Consider the following 15,639-nt stretch of genomic DNA (forward strand, 5'->3'; position numbering starts at 1 on the left):
CTCCAAGATGGTAAGCATTTCACTATGAACTGTCAAAAAGTTGAACTTTCTAATATTCTACACTAAAATTATTTTGGCTTTGATGATCTCCTAATTAATTCAATTATTTAAAATCTTATTTCTTATTTTTTTCTGGGTGAATTGATAGGGTTTATACAGTACAAGAACTACAAACAACGTACCGGTAAGTCAAATTTTGACCAAAAATGACAAAAAAATTCCTTAAAAATACACATTTGCATATTTCATCACAATTTGAACAAATTTAAGTTGGGTTATCCCTAGGGACCTGTATACGAAATAACAAAGCCGTCTGACCAGCGGTTATGAAGAAGAAGATTTTTTACCAAAAACGCCTTTTTCGGCATTAATTTGCCTATTTTCAACAATATCAAAAAATTAAAAAAAAGTAGTTTCTCAAAATTATATTTTTCATGTACACAACAAATATCAAATCAGTAAGTACTGCGGTTCTCAAGATATTTGAGTGGACGGACGCCTCACAAACGGACATACATACATACATACATACAGACTGACGACGGACGCCGGACGGATACCCATCCCAATAGCTTCTCTAGACTATAGTCTATAGTAGCTAAAAAACTACTTTCTCATAATCATATTTTTCATATACACAACAAATATCAAATCAGTAAGTACTGCGGTTCTCAAGATATATGAGTGGACGGACGCCTCACACACATACATACGATACACCCACACACACACACACATACATACATACATACATACATACATACATACATACATACATACATACATACATACATACAGACTGACACCAGACAGACAGATACCCATCCCAAGAGCTTCTATAGACTATAGTCCATAGTAGCTAAAAACTCAGCAATGTTACATTTATCAGCCAAAAATGTCTTGAGGTCTTCATGGTTACAATCGCAGAAATGTCAGAGCAGCAGTTGGTATGCTTTGTCCAAATAAACTTGCAACATGTAACGCCTTGTAATGTACAGAAACAAAGTATGTCAAGCTCTCATGGCTCCAGAGAGCATTAGCTATGACCTTTTACACTTAGGATACCATTGGTTAAAGTTGTGCCATAATCTGTTCACACTAAAAAAGGCCACCTTAGCAATTTGCACTTTGCAATTTGCATCTCCAGACAAAATTTACAAGCATTTCGATCAACTTCAATGCACCATCTGCTTGTGTTGTACCATTTCTCGCCATGAGGTGGGCCAAAGACAGTGGCAATCCATGTCAGACAAGACATCGTGAAGATTTAAGTGTAAAGAAATTTGTTTTTTCTCTGCTAAAAGAATGTTAATAAACTTTACCAACCGAGCCCAAGACAACATTTAACTGTGACTTGTTGGATCCAATGCTGGACACCTGGCGCTGACAGCTGATTCAAAAATCAAACTTGTCTTGTAAATTTACTATATGTAAGATGCAAGATCCAACCTCTTGTGCTCTTTCATTTAATTGACATATTTTTCACTGGGTTTTCATTGATCAAACAAGTCTGAACGGTTAGTGTGTAACAGTGTATTTGTACTTGATGATTGTGTTTCATTTCTATTGTTAAGGGCGCCAAGTCCCACATTTTACAACTGCGTGATGTCTCACAAAGTGTTGTATATTATATAGTCTGTGTGTCCCTCACATGGCCCCTTACTTGCCCATTTTCGATACTCCTAATAACTTCAGGACACCGTTCATGGTATCATTGCATGACACCATTCATGGTATCACTGCAGGACACTTTTTATGCATCGTGCTCATAAAAGAAACGAGCATGATGCCATTTACTTGAATGCACAAGACATGATGGCTAACAGTTTGTTGATGTAATCTTTATTTTCTCAGTAACATGATCAGTTTTTGAAAATAACGGGAAATCTAAAACAATGTTAAAACGTTTGAATTTACATGCCACTTTCAATACGTCATATACTTTTTCAGTCTTTAATGGAGCTTATTCAAAGACAACTCAGGATATTTTCAGACCGGTTTATTAGGCTGAGTTCACAAATAACAATTAGGGGGGGCTGGAGGAATCGCGATTGAAATCTTAGATCAGATCTCCCACAACACCCTAAAAAAATTTCAAATCCCCCCCCCCTATATGATCAAAATTTTTCAAGTCCCCCACAAACTATCACAACCCCATATATCATTAAAGAATGTGCGCGCAGAAAATATAAACGCCGTTCCGCTCGCAGATGTTCAACACTACCTGTTATTAGCCATGTGGTAAGTCATATTCCTAAGGCAAGTTCTTAAATTGATCCATTTTTAAGTGCATCATTGAACTTTCTGGATTTATCAGTCAAAGACAACTTGAGTTAATCAAACTCTGGCCAGGTCAATTGCCGAAGAGCACACAAAATGACGATTATGAGAGATTAAGCAAATCATGAATTCTGGCTAATTGACATATTGTAAAAACAACTCAAGCACAATGACCTACCAACAATTTGTTTCAATATATGAATAAGATGCTACTCAAAACTGACAATACTAGAAGGTTAAAATATTCCATCAAATAAATGTTTTATCCTCTGAAATTTTGGGTGTAATAATGGCAAATTTGATTAAACAATAAATCAATTTAGTCACATATACCCCGGTAGTCTTTACTATTTAAAGTTTTACTTTTGTATTTTTTTTATGATAAGAATGTGAAAATTTAGAAAATCAAGCATGGTGACCCTATCTTTTTTCTTTAATATTTGATTATTCTCATATGCCAGAATTCGAAAATCCCCGATAACTTATACATGTACACTTAGAAGACATGGAAGACCACTCCTGGTCTTCCATGTGTTGCTCTCTGGCCTGACCTTGTGTACAAGTATGTTTCGCTGTCATGAGCGTTATTTGACCCAAACTCTTCTTCAACTACCATGTTCATTAGAGTCAGAGCTACACTGTATCTCTATCACTGCTCAGGTATGCAGTGACAGCAACATTGCAGTAGCAGGGCGGTACCTGTTAGTGACACTACCCATAGGGAGTAGCTGTATTAACTTTGATGACAATATTTTTGTTCAATTTATACAACTTTGTTCTTGTTCTACTCCCTACAGCATGTTGAACAGTCTAGTATTCCGCTTGCTATCACAGCTTGTGTATGTCTACCATGCATTTGTATCACTGACAACTGACTGTCAGTCTGGAATCTAATTAAATTATCACCTAATACATATTTTACACAGGCTTTGTCGACAAACTGAATATTGTGTGTTTGAGGATACTGTAGGGAAACAGCAAGAAACTGTAGTTGATATATTGCACAGAAATATTGCAAAAATCATCAAAAGTTGCAGCTTGCAAGTTTTGCCATGGCATCCATAGAAATTCCTGCTGTTCTAAGCAGTGTGGTCAACCCAAACCTAGTGACTTGGCAAAGAAATGCCCAAAGCTTTGGCAAAATATTTGAAATATACATACATGAACACACATACCGGTATATAGAGGCTTTATCATACACAAAGAGTTTTCCAAATGTAATGAGCTATGCACATATTCTGAACAGCTACACTAACCATGGAGGCAGTCTGGCATGCTACATTTGTACCAGTACATGTATGTGCTACCTTACAGTACAGTCGCAGATGGTATGGTGATCAAGTTTGCTCCATGAATTGATGAGAAAGAAAGAAAAATACAAACAAAATCTCATCACTACATTGTTGTAATCTTTGAACTACTGTTTTCGTCCATTATGCAAAATTATTACAATTTCATGGAAAATAATTAATTAGACTCTTGTCCGTCTTGTAAAAATACCGGTATGCTGTACAATTAACGCATCACAGCTTTACCAACACCATGGCTTTACCAACTAGCTTTAATCAAGCACCAAGCATGTAGAAGTTTAAAAGTAGGCAGTAAGGCTGCATTCAAAAAAAATTGGTGAGGGGGAGGGCTGGAGGAATTCAGGGAGGATTCGAACATTCTGGGGGTAGCCAAAGGGGTGACTTGAAAGTTTTGCTCTGCCTATAGGGGGACCTTAAAATATTTTGGTTCCCAACATTTTCATGTCGTCCAAAGGTGCTAATGTTAGCAATAAGTAAACAAAATCTAAAAGGCTATTGGTGAATTTTATGACTTTAATCTCAAAAAAGATTAAAAATCTATGAATTCCATTAAATTTTATGTAAAAACAACATGTTGGCCTTTTTAATGGGGCAGGAGCTGCAACTGTTGATAATTTTTTCAATATTTCTATTCAATATATCATTAATACAGTTTCTTGGTGTCTCTCTACAGCATGCTGAAAAACACAATATTCAGTTTGTCAACAAAGCCTGTTTGTCCAAATAGTGGTGATAGTTGAATTAAAGTTCAGACTAAAAGTTATTTGTCAATGATACAAATGCGGGAAATATACAATATATTCACAGGCTGTGTTTACAAGCTGAATACTGGACAGCTCAACATGCTGTTGGGAGTAGATCAAGAACGCAGTTGTATAAACTGAACAAAAATATTGTCAAAACGCAAAGTTAATACAGCTACACTGTACTGCCCTTCTGCTGCCTACAGGCAGTGTCACTGTAACTGCACACCAGCAGTGACACACTAGCTCTGACTCTGATGTAGATTAAGAAGAGTTTGGGTCATAGAACACTCAATTGACAATGAAATATACACAGTGTTTCCTCTGGCTAATTTTTTTCTGTTAGCCATACTGGCTAATTAGCATCAAAACTGATTAGCCACCATTTAGCAACCAAAATGTTTCAGTATGAGCGTGCCCACAGAGTTTCCCCCAGGGAAAAAAATCATATATTGGCTAATTTGCATAACAATAGATGCAATTGTTATGGTAATGATTTTTAATGCTTTTTAATGCTCTGGGGAGAACACAGTGGTATATTTCAAAGAAAACAACATACAAATGTACACACACATATTTTTAACACAGTCATGTGAACAACTTTTTATTTCTCGTTCGTCAAGATACTGTATCAACACATTGTTGAACACTGTCCCCACACTGACAGATCAAGATACTTTCTTGGACAGATCTAGAGCCAGTGATTCACTTTCACAATCCATGATCTCTCTAAAAGCATTCAGCTTTTCCACAAGTCCTTCTCTGAAAGGTATACTTGATGATTCATGTTCATTTAGTTTACAAAGTACACCAGAACAAAATATTCTTCTGTCTTTCATATTTGACCAAACAGTGAAAGCTCTGTTTGAAAGTCAAATTGCTCGATATCAGGGCCTACAATTGCAATCCTCATTAATCTGTCGACAGTTTTTGCTTTGGGGGCTGAAGCCTACAGTAAAATTACTCGCCAGTCTGTGCCCTGCGGTACGTTCATGTTTGGTGAAGTTGTCTTTTTTAAAAAACTTCATATGACCGACCAGATGTCAAAATATTGTTCTGCCCTGCTGATTGGCACACTTTACAGAAAAACATTTGTTTGTCTTTCTCTAAATTCTCAAAATCAACCAAGGGAATTCGACAAACCATTCCTCCTGTAATTTACGTTTCTTCTCAACACTGCCCTTGGTCACGTTTTCTAGCGTTTCTTGCCGCTTTCACTTGTACAGACAGTGGAGCTCGATCGCCAGTGACTGAGAGTTTACCGGTAGTGATTCAGGGTCTGTGGCTATCGGGTTGCATTCTGCTGGCCCTATTGAACTTTGATCAGTGTCGGCTGCTTTTCTGTCCGTAAGAGGTCATTATGTAAGCAACCCATCAATGCACCATGTGTGCTATTCAAATCAATCATGGCGGGTCATTAAAAACGTTTCAGCGACGTTTAGCTTAAACCCCCTAGACTATTGTTTAAAAGTCACAGAGCGTGCGCAATACCACCCATTTTTAAACCCCTTAGCCAAGAGGGAAAACAGTGGCAGATGAATCTCAACACTTCCGCATTAGGATTTGGATTCGCCAGGCTGGCGAACTGGTCTTCAAAAAAATTCGCCAAATGGACATTCCATTCGCCAATTGCCTAATTGGCGAACGGCAGCGGAAACACTGATACATGTACTTGTACACAAGATCAAGATAGTAACAACAGTTACCATGGATTTTTGAATTTTGACATATGAGACATGGAGAATAATCAAATATTAGAGAAAAAAATGGGGTCACCATGCTCGATTTTACTGTAAATCAATATATAAAACCATTCATTTAAAGTTCATGCAGTGAATGAAATATTCTGTTTCATCATACAATAACACAAAAGTAAACTTTTAAACAGGAAGACTCTAATTTAAATCAAAAAACACATGACTGAATGGAATTATTTATTTTTTACCAAATTTACCATTATTACTCCCAAAATTTCTGAGATTAAAACATTTATTTGATGGGACACTTTTGAAGAAAAATATTTTATCGGTAGATCACTGTTCTCAGTTTTTTACACTTTGGTAAAATGTAGCCAGGAATTCATAATTTGCATACTCTCTCATGATTGACATTTTGTTTGTTGTTCAGCTGGTGCCATTCACCTGGCCAGAGTTGAATAACCTCAAGTCTGCTTAGACTGATAAATGCAAAAGTCTACTGATTCATTTAAACATAGGGCCAAAGTCCCTGAAGCTACTATTGACATGGATACAAAATTAAGTATTTCCTGTCTGTATGAAATTATCTCACTAAGGTCATCCTAGGGACCTGTAAACCAAATATTAAAGCTGTCTGACCAGTGGTTTTGAAAAAACAAGCGACTCAACAGTTGACAGAGCTCTGCTGTGTTATGTAGAGAATAACCTTTTGTGACACATGTATTGATGAAGAAGGTGGATATCTTTGATAGCTCATTTCAGGATGGCCTGACCAAAAATGGAAAAAATTCCGTAAAAATACAGATTTGCATATTTCATCAGACTATATTAGTCTATAATAGCAAATAAACGAGAGTTAATTACATTCTAATTAAAGTAAACAAGACTTGCTTAAATCAAGATTTACGTCATAAAAAAACAGCATATCTGTCAGGTTATAAAGAATCTTGAGCTGAATATCTTTTAATATCAGTATTTTCATCCTATTAACCAAGCACATTTTAACTTTCAAATTAACATCGTAAGTTCTGTTGAATAAGTTGATACTGTACGTACTCAGAGAAAGCACACTGAAGAGACAAATGTTTGAAACTTAAGAAGTTCAAGGTCATCAAAAGCATTGTAAGGAATCATGTTACACTTTCATTGCACTGTTTACACAGATTGCATAATTGCTATAAATAGCACATGAGGAATCTTACAGCCCAGCTTTACCATAAAAACCCTATCACTTTGACCACTCTTTTAATTGACCACTCTATTTTTTTCCTCAAAAAGTAATCTTATTTTATCCTTACCAAGTCAACCATAAATGGAAATTAGAACTTTCTCTATCTCTATTTATTTGACCACCCTATCATGACAAACTATTTTGAGCAATTTCTTTTAGATAACATAAATGGTGGTTCAGAATATATCAAAGTTAGGATTCAGGAAAGTTGCCTTTACATGTTTTAATCCTCCAAGATGGTAAGCATTTCACTATGAACTGTCAAAAAAAGTTGAACTTTCTGATAATTCCACACTAAAATTATATTGGCTTTGATGATTTCCTAATTAATTCAATTATTTAAAATCATATTAATTATTTTTTCTGGGTGAATTGATAGGTTTATACAGTACAACAATACAATGTAAGTCAATTTTGACCAAAAATGACAAAAAAATTCCTTAAAAATACACATTTGCATATTTCATCACAATTTGAACAAATCTAAGTTGGGTTATCCCTAGGGACCTGTATACCAAATAACAAAGCTGTCTGACCAGCGGTTATTAAGAAGAAGATTTTTTACCAAAAACACCTTTTTTGGCATTAATTTGCCTATTTTCAACAATATCAAAAAATTAAAAAAAACAGTTTCTCAAAATCATATTTTTCATCTACACAACAAATATCAAATCAGTAAGTACTGCGGTTCTCAAGATATTTGAGTGGACGGACGCCTCACAAACGGACATACATACATACATACATACATACATACATACATACAGACAGACTGACGACGGACGGATACCCATCCCAATAGCTTCTATAGACTATAGTCTATAGTAGCTAAAAATGAATCAATTTAAGAACTTGCCTTATGTATGGCTCTACAAACTGCTGAAAAGAGGTAGTGTCGAACATTTGCATGCCGAAGTACGCAATACATGTTTATTTTTACTCTGTGTGCATTCCTAATAAATATGCGGGTCTATGATGATGGGGACTTGAAAATTTTTTATCATATAGGCGGGGGACTTGAAAATTTGTTAGGGTGTTGAGGGGGCATCCCAATAAAAATAAGATTTCAATTGCAATACCTCCAGCCCCCCCCCCCCCCCCCCCCCCCACCACCCATTTTTTTTTTAATGCGGCCTAAACACTATACAATGCCTCTCAAGTTTGGGAAGAAATTTACAGCTGTTTTCAAAATGCTTTTATATAAAATCTCAAAATTTGCCAGGTCGAGGCCAAAGCTTTGTAATTTTTTTGAATGGCTTCAGTTTTATTCCTAATATTTGGTTGAGATATCAGCATGCCTAGAATGGACCTGGCCATTTGGCTCAGGCTTACACAGCAGTTTAAGGTGATACCAAAGGAGTCAACACGCACATGATCACAAAGTCTGGCAGTGTTCCAAATGCACACTATTGCATGTGAAAATTGTTACCATTTACCGGTACTTACAGGTAGTTTTCTGGACACTATCGCCTTCTGCTCTTGTGCAAATGTTTAAGAGCTTTTCAGGGCTCGAAATTAAATTTCAAATGTGATGGTCCATGTGGACCACCTAACAAATAATTTGGTAGTCCAAACTAAAAATGCAGTGGTCCGTAATATAACAATTGTTTAAGATGGCGTGATAGGTTTGTGACGACATACATTCAAACGACAACTTCTCGCCCAAACTATGTTATATACGTAAAACTTGCATATCACCAGAAAGCTCTTTCTATGAATTTTAATGCTGTACCATTACATTTTGGTTTTTTGGGGATCTGAAAAGGCCGAGTTTGGGATATTTCACCATTAAAATTATAACCATCACCTCACACAGCCGATTGTCAATTTGAACAAAGCAATCTAAAAGTTTAACATACTGTCAGCATAACTGTGTCTTAAAATTTTTGAAGACGACTTAGATTTTTTGACAATCACCAGTCATGGTTTTGAATCATGTTTTGTTCATTACTTAGTTTATTTAAACTATGAAAATTAAAATCCTTAAATGTGTTTGGAAAAATCTGAGACACAGTTTGGAGACCATCTGTACGACTTTCACCTGTGAAAATTTGGTAGACTACCTGTCATCCCTTGTCGACTTACACTATTTAGACCAAGAGAATTGTGCTAAAATGGCAAGAAAAGAAAATGGAACAAGCGACCTAGCGGCCGATATAGCTCCGCTGTGTTTATGTAGAGAATAACTATTTTTGACACATGTTGATGGAGAAGGTGGAAATCTTTGATAGCTCAATGCTATGGCAAGGAAAAAGTGGCTAAAATAAGCTGCAAAAATACACGATTGAAGATTTCATCATACTTTGAATATGTCACATCGAATCATCTCTACGAACATGTCAACCAAAGCTATCTGATGAGTAGTTTTTTGAGAATAAAATTTTCTGAGAAAAAATGGCAACAATTGCCCCCAAAAATAAAGATTGCAGATTTCATCATAATTTCAAAAGATCAAATTTAGTTCATCTATAGAAACCTGTATACCAAATTTCAAAGCTGTTAGACCAGTACTTTTTGAGAAACACATTTTTTGACCAAAAATGGGAAAAATTACCCCAAAAATTTAAAATTGCAGATTTCATCACAATTTCAATAAATATCATTTAGTTCATCTATAGAAAACTGTATACCAAATTTCAAAGCTATCAGATTAGTAGTTTTGGAAATACACATTTTTGACCAAAAATGGTAAAAGTTGCCCCAAAATACAAAATTACAGATTTCATCAGAAATTCAATATGTATTACTTGGCTCATCTGTAGAAACCTGTATACAAATTTCAAAGCTATCAGACCAGTACTTTTTGAGAAACACATTTTTTGACCAAAAATGGCAAAAATTACCCCAAAATTTAAAATTGCAGATTTCATCACAATTTCAATAAATATCATTTAGTTCATCTATAGAAAACTGTATACCAAATTTCAAAGCTATCAGATTAGTAGTTTTGGAAATACACATTTTTTGACCAAAAATGGCAAAAGTTGCCCCAAAAATACAAAATTACAGATTTCATCAGAAATTCAATATATATTACTTGGCTCATCTGTAGAAACCTGTATACCAAATTTCAAAGCTATCAGACCAGTACTTTTTGAGAAACCAAAAATGGCAAAAATTGCCCCAAAATTACAAAATTGCAGATTTCATCATAATTTCAACAATTATCATTAAGGTGATCTGTAGGAACCTGTATACCAAACTGCAAAGCTATCAGATGAGTAGTTTTGGAAATACACATTTTTTGACCAAAAATGGAAAAAATTGCCCCAAAAATACAAAATTGCAGATTTCATCATAATTTCAATAAATATCATTGAGTTTATCGATGGGAACCTGTATACCAACTTAAGCTATCAGATGAGTAGTTTTGGAAATACATATTTTTTGACCAAAAATGGCAAAAATTACCTCAAAAATGCAAATTTGCATATTTCTGCACAATTTGAAGAAATCTGAAATAGATCATCCCTAGAGACATATGTACCAAATATCAAAGCTATCTGACTGGTAGTTTTGAAGAAGAAGATTTTTAAAGATTTTTTTACCAAAAATGACAAAAATTGCCTTAAAAATACAAATATGCAAATTTCATCACGATTTGAACAAATCTGACTGAAGTCACCCTAAGTAAACTGTATATCAAATTTCAAAGCAATCGGACATGTGGTTTCAGAGAAGAAGATTTTTTCACCAAAAACACCAAAAATTGCCCCAAAAATACAAATATGCAAATATCACCACAATTTGAACAAACTTAAGTGAGGTCACCCCAAGTGAACTGCATATAAAATTTCAAAGCAATTGGGCTTGCGGTTTCAGAGGAGAAGGCAATTGTTGACGGACGACGACGACGACGGACGACGACGGACGACGACAGACGACGACGGAAAATCAACCTATTTGATAAGCTCCGCGTCGTTGACAGCGGAGCTAAAAACACAAGAAGTTTGTTTGCATTCCTTTGTTGGCATAATTTTCAAGAACGAATAATTTTTTCGGCATATCTGATGATACTATACTGAAAACTGACCACCTTCAAAGGCCCTGTCCTTAGGAAGAAATGGCATGGAAAGGATAGTTTTTCGGAGTTTTGAAGGAAAATATTCATACTAATCTATCACGCTACCTTAAGATGATTTTGAGTTGTCAGTTCACATACTCTTATGTTCAAAATTATTCCGCCAGGTATCGGCTGTTAACAATTATGATGACAGAAATCCCACTATTTGCTCCATTGAACTGGAAATTCACAATATTATTTTTTCTGAACTTTATTATCTACTATAGAGAGTCAAAATATTTCCACTCATAAAAGCCAATAGCAACCAGTAACAGAACCCGATTTGAACACTGCCTGAACACGAATGGGCCTGGGCAGCGTTTCCGTTACAATTTCAAAACTTACGTACGATTTTACGCAACTGAGTTTTTATTTGCGTAAAATGTATTCAAAATGCGCACAGTAGGAATCAGTATCTGAAGTGAGCTGGGCAGTCTTTTCTGGGGGTTTTCTGTATTGCGCATGCTCTATTAACAAGGTGTAGCTGAACGTTTGCCATGCCGTGATGCATGTCCCGTATATGATCGTTGAGCAGCCCAATGAGATCATGTTCAAAGAAAATACCTTCTGACTACGAAATTAGTGTTTTCAAAGGGCCAACAAAAAGCAGATACTGTTCAAAGTCCAGCGGGACCTCTCAAGAATGCAACCCGACAGAGTCTAAATGGTCACCGGTAAACCACTTTCCAAATAACATGCGACGTAATGACCATTAACTGTATTGTGTTACCAACAACGTAGACTCGATCAATTCTCAAATTTTTTGCATCTGTAGTGCCATTGTCTGTACAGAACTGATTGATGTGATGTTTTGTGATGATGAAATACAATGTTGCATAAAGAGCTGTGGTCTGCTAAAGTCTAAAATGTTGCAATATCATGATAAATGTCATTTGCAAGCAGGTGCATATGTTCTATTTTTGTTCTGCATTGAAGCACGTTCAGGCAATGTAGTGAGGGCCAAGTACGTCGTCTTCAAAAATTTCTGACGTAAGTGGTGGTCCATTTGGACCACCCACATTTGAATTTGGTGGTCCAAAATGAAAAAGTGGTGGTCTTTGGACGCAAGACCACCGTTAATTTCGAGCCCTGCTTTTAAGTCGGCCAATTTTCCATCTGTTGAAATGAATTTCAGCAGAATTGTAGACACAGCCAAGATAAATAAGGTTGAGCATGCGTTTTAGAAAAATTCTCAATAATATGGCAGGAATAGGTTTAAAAATTGTATGAAATTACAAAGTAGATTTTTGCCATTCAAAACATTGTGTTTATTTCATGACTGACCAAATCCATACCCGGACTGTGAAGGAGTATGTCAAGTATAAATGTGTAAAATTTCATTTTGAGCAAATTTGGAGTGATTTATTCTTTTCAAACACATGCTCTGCTAATCTATACATGTATTTCTATGACGTCACGCATTCCTTGACCGGCAACCATGCGTCTGCTTGGTTTTGGTGCCATTGTTTTGCATCTTTGGGTCAATAAGAAACTTGGAAGAAACTTTAAGAAACTTTAAGAAACTTGGTATTTTAGATGTTTTCAAGCAACATAAACTACAGCTTGCAATTTTTGTACATGATGTTTTAAACCACAGACTACCAGATACTTTCAAAGACTTTTTTGTCCCGATTCAACATAGATATAGTACAAGACAAAGTGTTCGTAACGATCTAGCCATACCAAAAATTAGACATAAGGCAGGTGAATTTACTGTAAAATATGCTGCAACGAAAGTCTGGAATGCTATACCCATTGAAATAAGAGAAATACACAATAGATATCGCTTTAAAGTGGAATACAAAAATTATCTTCAGAATAGTCTCACTGGTCATTGATGTACATTAATCCTTGGTTTTTATTTCCATAAATTCCCTTTGTGTGAATTTGAAACTTGGAAACGGTTTCTTTTATCAAGTTTATGCTGTGTATCTTTTTTGTCTTCCTGAGAGCTTTCACGCCTCCATAGTTACTGCTGCAAATTTTTGATCCGCATTTTCCATGTAATTCATTGATAAAATTCAGCCCATACAGTGAATGTGTCAAATTACCAGGTATTCGGGAGTGACCCGATTAGTTGCAAGACAACTATTTTTCACTCTCGTTTTTCCTACACATATCAACACTTTCTCCATGTAACTGTCTTTGTGAGTGTGCTTTTTCACACATTTTCGAAAAGGAAATAAACCATTATTATTATTATTATTATTATTATTATTAATAAATGCACAAAAACTCTTATTTTCATGGATTTGATAAATTTTCCTTAGCAACCATTACCTAGATACTTGAATCCCTCAGTATTGCTTTAATACTGGCTCGCCAAGGCTATCATGTTCACAGTCTACAAAAGAATGTCGCTTCAATTTTGCAATCACCTCATTGCTAACACGAGTCTACAAAAGTTTCTTACTTCAATTTACTCTATTTTGATAATTATTTGTTTACAGACTTAGTGCAAGCCTAGGCTGTGTCATGTTTTTTTCATTGATTCTACAGGGGTAACAGGATTGCACAATATATAACCCAACCTGATCCATCAGCCACTGCCGTCCACTACTTATTAGCCGTATGTAATGCACAGATTGCTACAGAATATTATGGTAGCCATCACTGCCAAAGTTCTGTATCCTCTGTCATCATATACCTAGATTCACGTGTCATGTATCACGTCCTGGCCCGGTGCCCAAATTTAAATAAACGCATCAAATTCTACGCGTCCAAATATGGGCAATCGTATGCATTTTTAACTACATGAACTACTTCAATTCCAGTTACTATGCACATTGCAATCGGCAAAAGTTCTATTCGTGCACAAAGCCAGTGCGAGATTAAGAAAAGTCTGCTTGCTCAGATCGTATAGTGGCAACAGTGGAGTCGCGCCGGTGACATTTAATATTTATAAATTCAAGTGAAATCCATCATAGGCCCATTCTAAGTGCATGCCAAATGACACTAAAACTCATTTGTCCTTCTTTGATACCCCTCGATTTCAACCTGGATCTCTGTTGCTCACGTATGTCGCTTTACGTGTTCTAGAATTCTACAGGTAAACAAATGATGTCATTATGTATGTCAATCCGCGATGCAAAGCTTTTCGCTTTTCTGAAAAATTGACAAAAATGGTGATGAACTTTTGATATCACACGAATTTTATCTCAAAACAATGCCTAATATTATGTTAAGTACACATTTTATCATTCTAGAACATATATGACAAGCGACCTAGCGGCCGATATAGCTCCGCTGTGTTTATGTAGAGAGTATATCACATCAGATCATCCCTAAGAACATGTCAACCAAAGCAATCTGATGAGTGGTTTTTTGAGAGTAAAATTTTTTGTCCAAAAATGGCATCAATTGCCCCCAAAAACAAAAATTGCAGATTTCATCATAATTTCAAAAGATTAAATTTGGTTCATCAATAGAAACCTGTATACCATATTTCAAAGCTGTTAGACCAGTACTTTTTGAGAAACGCATTTTTTGACCAAAAATGGAAAAAATTGCCCCAAAAATTCAAAATTGCAGATTTCATCATAATTTCAAAAAATACTTTTAAGTTCATCTATAGAAACCTGTATACCAAATTTTAAAGCTATCAGATGAGCAGTTTTTGAAATACACATTTTTTGACCAAAAATGGCAAAAATTGCCCCAAAATTACAAAATTGCAGATTTCATCATAATTTCAATAAATATTAATAAGGTGATCTGTAGGAACCTGTATATCGAATTGCAATGCTATCAGATGACAAGTTTTTGAAATACACATTTTTTGACCAAAAATGGCAAAAATTGCCCCAAAAATACAAAATTGCAGATTCCATCATAATTTCAATAAATATCATTCAGTTCATCTGCAGAAACCTGTATACCAAATTTCAAAGCTATCAGATGAGTAGTTTTGAAAATACACATTTTTTGACCAAAAATGGCAAAAATTGCCCCAAAATTACAAAATTACAGATTTCATCAGAGATTCAATATATATTACTTAGTTCATCTGTAGAAACCTGTATACCAAATTTCAAAACTATCAGACCAGTACTTTTTGAGAAATACATTTTTTGACTAAAAATGGCAAAAATTGCCTTAAAATGCAAATTTGCATATTTCTCCACAATTTGAACAAATCTGAAAAAGATTATCCCTAGGGACATACGTACCAAATATCAAAGCTATCTGACTGGTAGTTTTGAAGAAGAAGATTTTTAAAGATCTTTTTATCAAAAATGACAAAAATTGCCTTAAAAATACAAATATGCAAATTTCACCACGATTTGAACAAATCTGACTGAAGTCACCCTAAGTC

At 35.3% G+C, this 15,639-nt stretch overlaps 1 protein-coding gene across 1 annotated transcript in view; it reads right to left on the reverse strand.

Moving 5' to 3' along the window:
* LOC139150799 (lysophospholipid acyltransferase 7-like) overlaps positions 1–15,639 on the reverse strand; it is a 93,022-nt gene that overhangs the window by 27,502 nt on the left and 49,881 nt on the right. The gene's annotated exons all lie outside the window — the stretch shown is intronic.

This window comes from Ptychodera flava, chromosome 15 (assembly GCF_041260155.1).
Source record: "Ptychodera flava strain L36383 chromosome 15, AS_Pfla_20210202, whole genome shotgun sequence".
Taxonomy (NCBI): Eukaryota; Metazoa; Hemichordata; class Enteropneusta; family Ptychoderidae; genus Ptychodera; species Ptychodera flava.